Here is a 13,852-nt window from a genome sequence, read left to right as displayed (position 1 = left end):
CTACACTCAATATGACAGCAAATTTGGAAAACTCAGAAGTGGCCATAGGACTGGAAAAGGTCAGTTTTCATTCCAATCCCAAAGAAAGGCAATGCCAAAGAATGTTCAAACTACCACATAATTGCACTCTTCTCACAGGCTAGCAAAGTAATGCTCAAAATTCTCCAGGCCAGGCTTCAATAGTATGTGAACTGAGAACTTTCAGATGTTCAAGCTGGATTTAGAAAAGGTAGAGGAACCAGAGGTCAAATTGCCAACATCCAATGGATCATAGAAAAAACAAGAAAATCCCAGAAAAACATCTACTTCTGCTTCATTGACTGCACTAAAGTCTTTGACTATGTGGATCACAACAAAATGTGAAAATTCTTAAAGAAATGGAAATACCAGAACATCTCACCTGCCTCCTAAGAAACCTGTATGCAGGTCAAGAAGCAACAATTAGAACCAGACATGGAACAAAAGACTGGTTCAAAATTGGGAAAGGAGTACATCAAGGCTGTATATTATTACCCTGCTTATTTAACTTCTATGCAGAGTACATCATGAGAAATGCTGGCTGGATGAAGCATAAGCTGGAATCAAGATTGCCAGGAGAAATATCAGTAACCGCAGATATGCAGAGGACGCCACCCTTATGGCAGAAAGTGAAGAGGGACTAAAAAACCTCTTTGTGAAGGTAAAAGAGGAGAGTGAAAAAACTGGCTTAAAACTCAAACTTCAAAAAACCAAGATCATGGCACCAGTCCCATCACTTCATGGCAAATAGACGAGGAAACAATGGAAGCAGTGACAGACTTTATTTTTGGGGGCTCCAAAATCACTGCAGATGGTGACTGCAGCCATGAAATTAAAAGATGCTGCTTGGAAGAAAAGCTATGACTAACCTAGACAGCATATTAGAAAGCAGAGACATTACTTTGTCACAAAGATCCATCTAGTCAAAGCTATGGTCTTTCCAGTAGTCATGTATGGATGTGAGAGTTAGACCCTAAAGAAGGCTGAGTGCTGAAGATTTGATGCTTTTGAACTGTGGTGTTGGAGAAGACTCTTGAGAGTCCCTTGGGCTGCAAGGAGATCAAACCAGTCAATCCTAATGGAAGTCAGTCCTGAATATTCATTGGAAGGACTGATGCTGAAGCTGAAACTCCAATACTTTGGCCATGTGATTTGAAGAGTCAACGCACTGGAAAAGACCCTGGTGCTGGGAAAGATTGAAGGCAGGAGGAAAAGGGGACGACAGAGGATGAGATGGTTGGATGGCGTCACTGGCTCAATGAACAAGAGTTTGAGCAAGCTCTGGGAGTTGCTGATGGACAGGGAAGCCTGGCGTGCTGCAGTCCATGGGGTTGCAAAAACTCGGACATGACTGAGTGAGTGAACTACAACAACAACAACAAGATATAGAAGCAACACAAGCCCATCAGCAGATGAGTGGATAAAGAAGATGTGGTATATATACACAATGGAATATTACCTAGCCATAATGAAGAATGAAATTCTGCCCTTCGCAACAGTGTGGATGTACCTAGAGACTATTATGCTTAGTGAAGTAAGTCAGATGGAGGAAGACAAATACTCTTTATGTTATCACTTATATGTGGAAATTAAAAAAAACAAAGCATACAAATGTGTATAACAAAAAAGAAACAGAGTCAAGAATATAAGAACAAAGTTGTGTTTAGCAGTGGGGAGAGGGAAGGGAAGAGGGGCAAGTTAGAGTTATGGGAATAAGAGACACAAACTATTGCATATAAAATAAATAAGGAACAAGTAGATATTGTACAGCACAGGGAAAGATAGCCATTATTTTGTAATAACCTTAAATGGAATATAATCTATAAAATGTTGTATCACTATGTTGTATACCCGAAACTAATAAATCAACTACTCTTCAATATTTTTTAAGAAATTAAATAAATCTTCTCTACTTTAGTCAGATGCTTATCTTTTTCACTGTTGTAAATTCACCACCTACACCAATGTCTGGTAGATAGAAGTTGCTCAGTAAATATTTGTTGAATAAGTGAACATTTGATAGGCTATTAAATTAGAATTCTTTCAGCCAGGGTTGGGTTTTGTTAGACATGTACATTGTATTAAATAAGCAGGATTCAGTAAAGTGTGAATGCTTTTATATTTTGTCTTCAAATTCTCTGAGGGCCACTTTTTTTCACCTTGTGTTGGATGAAATCTCATGAAGATCACACAAACTTCATTTCAGGTTAAAGCTTTCCCTTTTCCCGAGCTCAGTTCTGCTTCAGGCTGGAAACTTCAGTAGAGGAAGCAACACAGGCCACTTTTGTTTTGTTTTCTATCTTTATATCTATGCCTCCTCTTCCTTAACTACATGCTGGTTAAGGTTTTAGATTCCTCCAGGTTTGGGCTGTGAAGGGGAAGATAGTAGAACTTCTCAGAGGTCTCGGATGTATGCCATGCACAGCACTTTCAGGCCATCACTAATGATCCTAGACTTCAGCCCTTGGGTTTCTGAAGTTTCAACCCTCACCTAGATCCCTTGTGTGCTCAGCCAAACAGCCTTCTTGCTGGACTCCCTTTTAAAACAGCTTTTACTACTATCCCTGGGAACATTTTGCTACACTTGATTTATGACATATCTATCCATCCACCCATCTAGCAATCCCATTAACCAATCTTACTTTTGGTGTGTTACAAAGTAAATTGCTAACATAATACACTTTCCCCTGAGAAAAACTCACGTGTATCTACAGTTGGTGAACATGCAGCTGGTTTGCAGCATTCTCTCTGATCTGATTTGGTTTTCTCAGGAAAGATTCAGATCCTAGGTCCCTGTATTCCCCCAGACTTCAGGTGACATGTATCAAGTTCTCCAAGTATTTCCCTGAAACCTCCTCTCAGGTAGCTTGAGGTAAGGGGAAGCATCTCTTTTTTCCCCCTGTGGGAGGTGTGAGTACGTATCAGGTAGCTTCAAAGCAATACCTCTTCATGAGTCATCAGATCACCCCAGCCATCCCCCAACCTTGAACTGGAGATGAGTGATGGATAATACTGAGCCGCAATTTCTTGGCATATTTTACATGGTAGACTAACATCTGACTTTAGATGTAGGGGAGATTGGCACCTATCTATTGTCCTTTTGGGACTCAGTCAAAACAACATGTATGTCAAGTTACATGTGCATTTATTTAACAAATATTTTTTGAGCACTTGTTCTATGCCAGGCACTAGTCTAAGTAGTAAGGATACATGTTGAACAAGACAAAGTTCCCGCTCTCATGGAATTTACCGCTAAGTCTGGGTGACAGATAATAAGTATATTTTAAAAAGAAGATAATTTCATGTGGAGATGAATGTTATGAAGGAAATAAAGCATGCTAATGTGATTAATGCAGTTAAAGGTGGAGATGAACCGCTTTCATAGGCTGACTTCAAAGGAGGTGATATCTGGTCTGAGATTTGAAGAATACAAAAGGTAGAGGGAAACAAGAGCAAAGGCCCCAGGAGGAAAAACTCTTGTCATTAGAGGAACAGGAGGAGACAGGTGTGAAGCGGGAGGAGGAGAATGGTATGAGCGATGAATGGTATGTGAGACCAGAGCCAAGAAATTTATAGGCCATGGTAAGGAGTTAGGATTTAACTTTAATTCCAAAAGTCATTCAAAAGACTTCAAAGAGGAGCATGGAATTCATGTTTTGACTAAGTGCTGAAAAGATAAATGTTAAAATTAATACTTACCTTCTAGTGTATAAGAGGGTTTCCCTGTTGGCTCAGAAGGTAAAGAATCCACCTGCAACACAGTGTATGAGAACACATCTGAATGTTTATATAAGAATTGGGTTAAAAAAAAGAATTGGGTTATTATTACAATTTTATCATAAAAAATTTAGTAACCAGACTTTAGAAGTTTCAACTAATGCAAGAACAACTTCTCAGCATTATAATTTCTACATGTTCCTGAAGTCACGCTGCTACACATTGTGATTTTAAAGAACAACCTCCTCTCAACTATGGTCAGGTGAGGGGCAAAGTATTTTCTAGTTCTTCCGTATAGAGCACTTCTCTACACAGTAATGTTGTAATATGTAATATGATAGTGACGTTGCACCTGCTTTTAAACTTCCCTTCCTTTCTAATAGAAGCTGAATACGATAAATTTTATTTGCTTTATCTCCCATCAGGTGATCTCACTGGGTTACCATCATTTCTAATCAGCATAACTATATAAGCTATCGGGCTTCCCTGATGGCTCAATGGGTTAAAGACATAGGAGACACTGGTTCAATCCCTGCGTCTGGAAGATCCCTTGAAGGCGGAAATGACAACCCACTCCCTGGGTTGGAGAAGATTCAATTTCATAGCAGCCTTCTAGAAGCTAGAGGGCATGTGCTCTGAAGAAAATACTTTATGAATATTTTCATAAGCAGATCTAAGATTGTTACTCTCATTTAGAGTTTTAGTTTCTCATATGCTTTTTTCTGCATGCCTTTGTTACTAAATTAAACGTATATTTTTGGCTCAAGAGGGTATCATTTTCTTCCTAAAATTATCTAGTCAAATCTTTCTTGTATTGTATTAACTTTCAGTTAATCCCCCTGTTTATTTAAATATTGGAAAGCTCTCCATAATCTCTTTACATAAAATTAACAACTTTCACAATCACCATTTTTACCTTACTCTATATTTAAACTACTAATAGAATTTCAGCATAAGGATTCCATCCAAAATGCTTACTTATATTTAAAAGTATATATCTACATTTAATAATAATGCTCTCTGACATAACTTGTTCTTACAGTTTATATATGTGTGTGACATGTGCTCAGTCATGTCCGACTCTTTGCAACCCCATGGGCTGTAGCCTGCCAGGCTCCTCTGTCTATGGAATTTTCCAGGCAAGAATACTGGAGTGGGTTGTCATTTCCACCTTCAAGGGATCTTCCCGACCCAGGGATTGAACCTGTGTCTCCTATGTCTTTAACCCATTGAGCCATCAGGGAAGCCCCATAGCTTATATAGTTATGCTGATTAGAAATGATGGTAACCCAGTGAGATCACCTGATAGGGGTTAGCAACTTTTAAATACATAGCACAGTATTGTTAACTATAGTCACTTGCTATATATTACATCCCAAGGACTTCCCTGGTGGCTCAGAAGGTAAAGAATCTACCTGCAGTGTGGGAGATCTGAGTTTGATCTCTGGTTTGGGAAGATCCCCTGGAGAAGGGCATGGCAACCCACTTTGGTATTCTTGTTTCCATATCTTGTCTATTGTAAATAGTGTTGCAATAAATAGGATTGTATAGCTAGCTTTTCAAGATAGTGATTTCGTTTTCATTGAATAAATACCCAGAAGTGGGATTGCTGGATCGAATGATAGTTCTCTTTTTAATTTTTTGAGGAAACTTTATATTATTTTCCATAGTGGCTGAACCAATGGGAATTTGGCATTTTGGCCATATAACAAGGATAGAACATGGCTGAAGTTGAGTATACGTCTCGGTTTTTTTTTGCAGGAAAGTAACATGATCTGATGTCAAGAAGGTATTTAAAGTGACAGGCCATGGAATTAAAGCTGCATAAAGATAGTATTAACTGAAAATTACTAGAGGTAATATCTGCTTGTTTTTTCCATATAAGAGAAATCCACCAAAATTTCCATGTAGTAGAAGCAAACTGATAGGAGAAAAGGTTCCATTGACAGTATCAGTGGTGTGATCGAAAGATTGCTACTATTCCCCTATCCATACCTGAGAGCCTCCAAGCTGCCACTCTTGTTCAAGTTATCCCGCAGGGCTCAAGCCCTCACTTGAGACCTTAGTTGGAATGTATGTGACCTTTGGTTGAGGCCTTCCCTGACCACCTTCTTTAACGTAGGTATGCACATAGTCCCTTTCCCCTTCTAGCATTTTCCATAGTACTCTTCACCACCTAAAATGCTACTTATTTTGTTTTGTTTACTGATAATCATTTTCTACTAGAATATGAGCTCCATGAGATCAGGGATTTTGTTTATTTTGTCCATTGCTGGGTAGACCCAATGCTTAGAAACTCAGAAGCCCTCAGTGTGTATTAACTGTTGCTATTCCAATTGGACGCTCTAAACTTGCTCCTTAACCAGCCTAAACACTTCAGGGACCGCTCACTGCTTACTCCGAATGTATTCTGTGCTTTTCTACCTCCCCGACTTTGCTCATGTGGTTCTTCCTACTCTGTGCCTGTCCCATCTTAAAACTCATTTCCTTGATGAAAAAGGTTCTCTTCAAAATTCCACTAGCTAGTTATGCCACATTCTACCTTAGATTGCTTGTGTACTGTATATAATTATTTATGTAATTATTTTCTTTCTCAGAGTGTACACGCCTTGAAAACAGTGTTCCTTAACAATGTTTGTTGAATGAGTGAATGAACTTGCCTTTGCAGATGACTCAGACACTCACCAGAAGAAGGAAGAGAGGTAATTAAGTGGTAGGCCTAAATGGCAACCCACACCCCCTCAGTTCTTGCAAGAATACAGGTTGCATATGAGTAAAATAAAAACAGAAGATGATAACATCCAAAAATAATTTGTGGATGGTAAGATCATCCATATAAAACTATAAACTGTCTAATGAATAATCTAGTTTAGGTAAGAGTGAGTTGAAAAGGAGTGATTTTATTGCATAAAGGAACTTGTAGAGTCACATAAAAATTAGACATGACATTCTTTTTTATGGTGGTGAGGTCTTTAAGCCAAGCCAGCTTAAAACAGGAAACAACTTCCCAGATTTATTATGATGTCCTTCAGATTATTTTCATGAACTGTTCCAAATCTCAGTCTTTTTAGAGGACATTCCCTTATGATAGTGAAAACAATAAATCTCTGATATTTCCCCTTCATTCCGAAGTGCTGTGTAAATCTGAAATTGAAAAATCTCCTTCAACTCAACATGGTTTTTTTTTCCCCCTGACTTTAAAAACCTTTGTTAACAAGCTATTTAGATTTTTTCAAGTCAGTGACTCATATCTTCAGCCCCTCAAACCTGGGTTCTTTCTAGAATGTCCTTTCTGAGCCAGCAGAAGCTCACTTCATCAGCAGAGCTTGATTTTTGAAGCCAGGAATTTATGAAGCTGGACCTGTGAATATATAAATCTTATTCACCTTGATATGTACCAAGTTTTCCTAAGGCCTTTAATCAGCTAGACTGAGCAAGAAATGTATCCATCTCAGAAGGGAAAATAACAAGTGCTAGCTAAATAACTAAACCTGGCAGAGATAAAGCCTCTGAAAAGAATCTCACTCCACGGAATACCATCAAAAGAAATACATGTTATAGATGAGAGAATGTTTTTTTCTTTGAGTTTTAAATGTTTTGCATAATAACACCATAGCAATAAGAAAAATGAAAAAGAAAGTCATTCAGCACCTCATCTGTTTAATATATGAAGGATTTTTTTTTTCTAGTTTCTGTGCATCTACATGCATCGCTATCTATAGGACATAGTTTAAATTTATGTAACCTAGAGGCTCTCAGAACTACTGTACAAAGGAATGTTGGCTTACTATCTAGTAATGAAGTAGGAAGAAATAACTGCTCCCCCTGCCCAGAGCCTGTATAAAGGAGATCTGGGAGCTGGGGAGGAACCAGAAGCTGGGAGCTGGGGGACTCTGAGAGATGAGGCCCATGACTGATCTCAGAGAATGCTTCACTCAACTAAATGTATGACCCAGGAGGTCCAGACACCTGTCACTGATCTGAGAACACAACAGGGTTTCTCCATAGGATCTCAACTATCATTCCTATTCTTTTCAACAACAACTGGCATCTTTACGTTGACAATTATATCAAATCAGTTCTCCCTCTCCAGATGATCTAGGCCCTGTATTATCTCAGCCTGTGGATAGAGGTGGTATCTGATAAATGTTGAGAGGATAAATAAGGTAACAACATAAAATTCTAAAATCGTGTTGGAAATACAGGGAAAACTCCCGCATGGTGGTATCATCCCCAGAGATCCATCAGCGCCAGAGTCAACAAGAAATCACATGCAAGGTGTTTTTATTGTCTCACCTGCATGGGGTCTCAAAAAGTTGGACACGACTGAACACGCACATGCACACATGCTTATAAAATGCCAGCTTCTTTCCCAGTCTTTCCACAGTCAGAACCCTTAAGGAAGACAACTGTAGCAATCCCAGGCTTGTTGTTTCTAGCCGTCTGCTCTGTTTCTTCACATTTACTTGTAACAGGCCAGGCTTTCACCAGCCAGGGGACCTTGGGATCTCTGAATTCCCAGCTGTGCTCAACCCTAACAAGCTGCATTTCATAGGCTTTGAACTGGTGAAGTTCTCTGAAAGAGAAACAATAGGAACCGCAGTCCCTGGCAGTCAAGAATGAAGATTACATGTAAAGGCTGTTCAAAATGACCCCTTGCTGAGTAGTAATAATAACAAGAGCTTACACTGATTGTGCCAGAAACAGTACTGAGCCCCTCCCAGAAAGCATCTCTTTGAATTGTCACAGTGATCCTCGAGGGAAGAACTGTCTTTTTTTTTCTTTCAGAAGGGGAAACTGAAACACACATTAAATTAGCTTACATGAGGGAGTTCCCTAGTGCTCCAGTGGTTGGGACTCCACATTTCCACTGTAGGGGACATGGGTTCCATCCTTGCCTGGGGAACTAAGATAGGACCACCACATATCCTGTGGCCAAAAAGTAAAATAAAATCCACTACATAGATATTTTAAAGATATAAGTTATGAAATTAGCTTACATGAGATTCAGTATAGTTAAAAAGTGGCAAAATTTGAATTTGAATACAGTGAACAAAGGAACTATGAGCTTTCCTTGTAGTGAGACTCTTCCTTGGGACTCTAGCCTAAAAGGGGTGGCGGTGGGAGGGGCAGGAGGTGGAGGGGAGTTCTGAGGGAATCCCGCCCACACCTACCCTTCATCCACCTCCATCCCACCTCAGCAAATCTCTTCCTCTCCAGCTCTTTCTTCCCATCTTGCCCCTACCTTTCCCATCTCCCATCTTTTAGTTTTTTCTTCTCTGCCTATTTTCTCACCCTGTAAATGCTCTACTCAGAAGGATGCAGCTATAAAACAGCTGCCAGCCCTGGCTCTGGAGTATGACTCATACTGCAATGCTTTACCCAGAAAGGAACTGAGACACAAAAGCCCAAACCACCCAGTATCCCTATGTTTGCTGAAGTCAGGTGCTGTGGGTTAGCACATAGCATTGTAGCACTTTGCAAATTCTTTGGATTTTTATAACTCAGTCCTGAGTCTTTGCCTATATCACCTGCAACCCTGTGGCAGCCTTTGAACTATGTCTCGTACAACATTTTGCAATTCCATTGCTGCAGGGGAAAGATGTTTGCATGCTGTGGGAATCTGTGGCCCATGATATTCATTCTTATTCCTTCTGAGATCTAGATTGCTGTTTTTTGTGCCTTTCTGTTCTTGAAATCGTACGTTAGTGTGATTAGTTTGGACTTAGTTTCAAAAGCATTAAGGGATTCTTTTTTCCTGTCAGAGGAAACGGTGTTCTAAAAGAAATACACATGCTATATTCAGAGAAAAAAAATACATTGCCATTATGTCAAAAGTTGGACAAAATTAGGTGATAAAATTTACTCCCTAGCACTCTTGGTAAGACTGATACACCATTCAATCATGAGTTCAACACAGATTTAAAAATGTCACACGTGTATATGCTATAAATAAAGTTTGGTAAAGGGGTAAAAAATGTAGAATGGCTATATTAGATAGACTGGCAGGGAAAACCTCACTGAAAAAGTGCCATTTAAGCAGAGTCCTGAAAGGAGTAAGGGAATGAGCCATGCACACAGCTGGGAAAGAATATTCAACACAGAAAGGACAGCAAGTGCAATGGCTCTGAGATGGAAATGAGCTTGGTGAGCTTGAAGAAACTCGAGAAACAAGTTAGGGGACTTTTCTAGTGAATAAGACTCCATGCTCCAAAAACAAGTTCCATCTCTGGTCAGGGAACTAGATTCCACAAGCCGCAACTCAGACTGTCACAGCCAAATAAATAAAAAAAATATTTTTTTAAAAAAGAAAACCAGTTAGGTTAGAATAGACTTCAGAGGAAAGAAGCTCCATCACAGAGGTATGCAGAGCTTGCTGGTCTATAACAAGTAGCTTCAGCTGGATTGTAAACATGATGAGAAATCACTGGAAGAATTTCAGTAGATAGTGACAAGATCTGATTTGCTTTAGAAAGATCACTCTGGTCTCTGGTTAAATAATAGACACTGGAGAGCATGGGTGGAAGCCGGGGAGCAAGTTGAAAGGTTGTTACAGAGTTAAAGTAAGAGGACAAGGGCTCTTCGGTGTGAAGTATGTTTTGCAGATAAAGATAAGAGGATCTGGAGGATTTGGATGGGGGTTGTGAGGGAACAAAGACAGTATATTAAAAAACAGAGACATTACTTTGCCAACAATGGTCCATCTAGTCAAAACTATGGTTTTTCCAGTAGTCATGTATGGATGTGAGAGTTGAACCATAAAGAAAGCTGAGAATCTAAGAATTGATGCTTTTGAACTGTGGTGTTGGAGAAGATGCTTGAGAGTCTCTTGGAATGCAAGGAGATCAAACCAGTCAATCCTAATGGAAATCAGTCCTGAATATTCTTTGGAAGGACTGATGCTGAAGCTGAAGCTCCAATACTTTGGCCACCTAATGCGAAGAGCTGACTCATTTGAAAGGACCCTGATGCTGGGAAAGATTGAAGGCAGGAGGAGAGGGGGATGACAGAGGATGGTTGGATGGCGTCACTGACTCAATGGACATGAGTTCAAGCAAGCTCCAGGAGCTGGTGATGGACAGGGAAGCCTGGTGTGCAGTTCAGGGGATCACAAAGAATCAGACATGAATGAGTGAGTGAACTGACTGTGAGGGAAAGAGAAGGTTCAAGCTCACCTCTAAATTTTCAATCTGACTATGAGTGAATAATAATGGAGCCATTTACTCAGACTGGAAAAGTCTGGGAGAAGATAGTTAGCGAAGTGTTCAGTTTGTACATATTAAATATGAGATTCCGTGGAGGAGGACATGTAAACCCACTACAGTATTCTTGCCTGGAGAATCCCATGGACAGAGAAGTCTGATGGGCAACAGTCCATGGGGCTGCAAAGAGTCGGACATGACTGAGCAATTGAATACACACGCAAGTTTGAGATTGCCTAAGACACCCAAATAGAGGTGACGAGTAGGCAGTAGTGAAGCAAGCATGCAGCACGTTGAGAGGTGACGTCTACTATGGTGTTGACTAAGGCACACTTCTTACCACCACTGTTAGTCAACAGTTAGGGATTTGAATTTCAAAATAGGAAATTCACCTCCTATGAGGGCACTGCACTCCATCTTGCAAACCCTTGCTGTCTGTTTCAGTGCGACATATAGGAGAGTTTTAAATGAGATATTAAGGCTTATGGAGTTCACCATCAAATCCTCCAATTGTGCCCCTTGAGCAATTAATATTTGACATTTCAAAAGGGCCTCAACTAGTGAAACCCTGCGCTCCTTAAAATGCTGTCCTTAACTAAGGCAGAAACTCTGGCCAACAGAAGTAGCTGAACATGAGGAATGTGTGTCCCATAATATCTGCAGATCATTTTCAGGTGTATGAACCACTTTTAGAGGATGTGCTGAGTCACAGATTTAAAGTAGAGCATGGATTCTGGATACAGAAGGGCCACCTTAAAAACATACACTATTCAAATGCTGCTGGAGGGAAGCCCAGAACTTATGCCATAAGGTCACATCACCTGACATCAAGATGATCTAGATTATTCACAGAACACTGCAGTCCAAGGATTGCATCATATTTAGAAGGTTGAGGAGATATGCCTCAGGGTACTTCAGAGTACATAGCAGGATTAACAAACAGCCACACATACAAAAATGGAAGTTTTCTCAGCCACAGCCCTTCAAAAATCAATAAAGACTGCCCACAATGTTGTCTCATGAGTTTTATTTTTTTGTTTTTGCCAGAATTACTGAGCAAGCGAGAACTTCTTCAACATTACATTGTTCACACAACTGAACTTACCAATGACATCTTTGTGGAGAGTGTATAACCCTTCCTTTCCAGAGATGAAGACTCCCGGGAAGGAAGACAGGAACCTACGTGTAGAACATCTGTGCCATTGGAAAATGTCTGATTGAGGACTTCTGTGGTGATCTAGTGGTTAAGGATCCACCTGCCAGTGCAGGGGTCACCAGTTCTATCCCTGGTCCGGAAGTTTCCACATGCCACGGAGCAACTAAGCCCGTGCCCCACAGCTACTGAAGCCTGTGCACTCTAGAGCTGGTGCCTCTGCAACAAAAGAAGCAACCACAATGAGAAGTTCACACGCTGCAACTAGAGAATGCCCGTTCACAGCAATGAAGACCCAGTGCAGCCAAAAAACAAAAGTTTGATTGAAATAGGTGTCAGCAGAATTCTCAAGGTATTTCCCAAGAGACTAAGAGCTTATAAAGCCCATTCTGGCTTTGTCCCTTTTACTTGAGTCAATTCTGTTTGGCATCTCTTCCTTCAAGGGAGTTGTTCACCAACTAGTCCCCATTATTGCATTCATTCACTCGAAAACTAGATATATAGTTTAGCTATTAGGAAAGCATATAAAGAGCTTGGTTACCACACAAGGTTGCTTTAGATCAGTTGTATGGACCACCATGGGCTGTATCAGTTGTCGAACCAGATTCATAAACAGCAGGCATAGGCTTTGAATAGGTCAGGTCAGGGTTTTGAGCTCAGCTTTGCCACCTATGGGCTTCCCTTGTGGCTCAGCTGGTAAAGAAACCTCCTGCAATGTGGGAGACCTGAGTTTGGTCCCTGGGTTGGGAAGATCCCCTGGAGAAGGGAACAGCTACCCACCCCATTATTCTGGCCTGGAGAATTCCATGGACTGTATAGTCCACGGGGTCACAAAGAGTTGAACACAACTAAGCAACTTTCACTTTTGCCACCTATGGCTCTCATAGCCAAATTTAGGTAAGTGTAAAATTAGGATAATGACAGTACACATCTCATAGGGTTACTGTAAGAATTAGATGAGTTAGCATCCTTAAAGAGATTAGAAGGGTACCTCGAACATAGAAACCACACAACACATGTTAGCGGCTGTTGTTACTAGCATCATCATTTTAAAAGCCCATTGGCAAAGAGACTTTTTTGGAACTGTAGACTCAGGATGAATAACATAGTTAAGTTGACCCTCACTAAGTGTCTGCAGTTAAATAACACCATGTTATTTGTAACTTCAGAGCATGAAATTTGATATAACTCTTGACCTAGTTCAAGGTTATCAGTGACTTGTATTTTTTTTCCTTTGAAGTAAATGTCATATAGCATAAAATTAACTATTTTAAAGTGTGCAATTCGGTGGCATTTTATGCAGTCACAATTCTATGTAAGAATCACTTCCAATCTAGTTACAAATCATCTTATCACCCCCCAAAAGAGATCCTTACCCAAAAGCAGCTTTTTCCTCTCTCCCTAGCCCCAGACAACTGCTGAACTGTTTCTGTCTCTATAGATTTACCTATTCTGGATATTTCATATAAATGGAATCATATAATATGTGATTTTTTGTGCTGCTCTTCCGCTTAGAGTGATTTATTATTGAAGAGCAGACTGCAGATCCCCAATTTCATCTCATCATCCCATCATCTCTGATATGCTTGGAGGTATACAGTGCTTAATGGAGACCCTGGCCTCTAGGGTATCAGATTCTGTTCTTTATTAAGGAAATTCCTGAATAGGGACTTTCTTGGTGGTCCAGTGGTTAAGTGTCTGAGTCTCCAATGCAGGTTTGATTTGATTCCTGGTCAGGAAACTAAGATCCCACATGCTGCTT

The sequence above is a fragment of the Muntiacus reevesi genome, chromosome 7, assembly GCF_963930625.1.
Source record: "Muntiacus reevesi chromosome 7, mMunRee1.1, whole genome shotgun sequence".
In the NCBI taxonomy this organism is placed as follows: Eukaryota; Metazoa; Chordata; class Mammalia; order Artiodactyla; family Cervidae; genus Muntiacus; species Muntiacus reevesi.
This window is presented reverse-complemented; position numbering follows the sequence as displayed.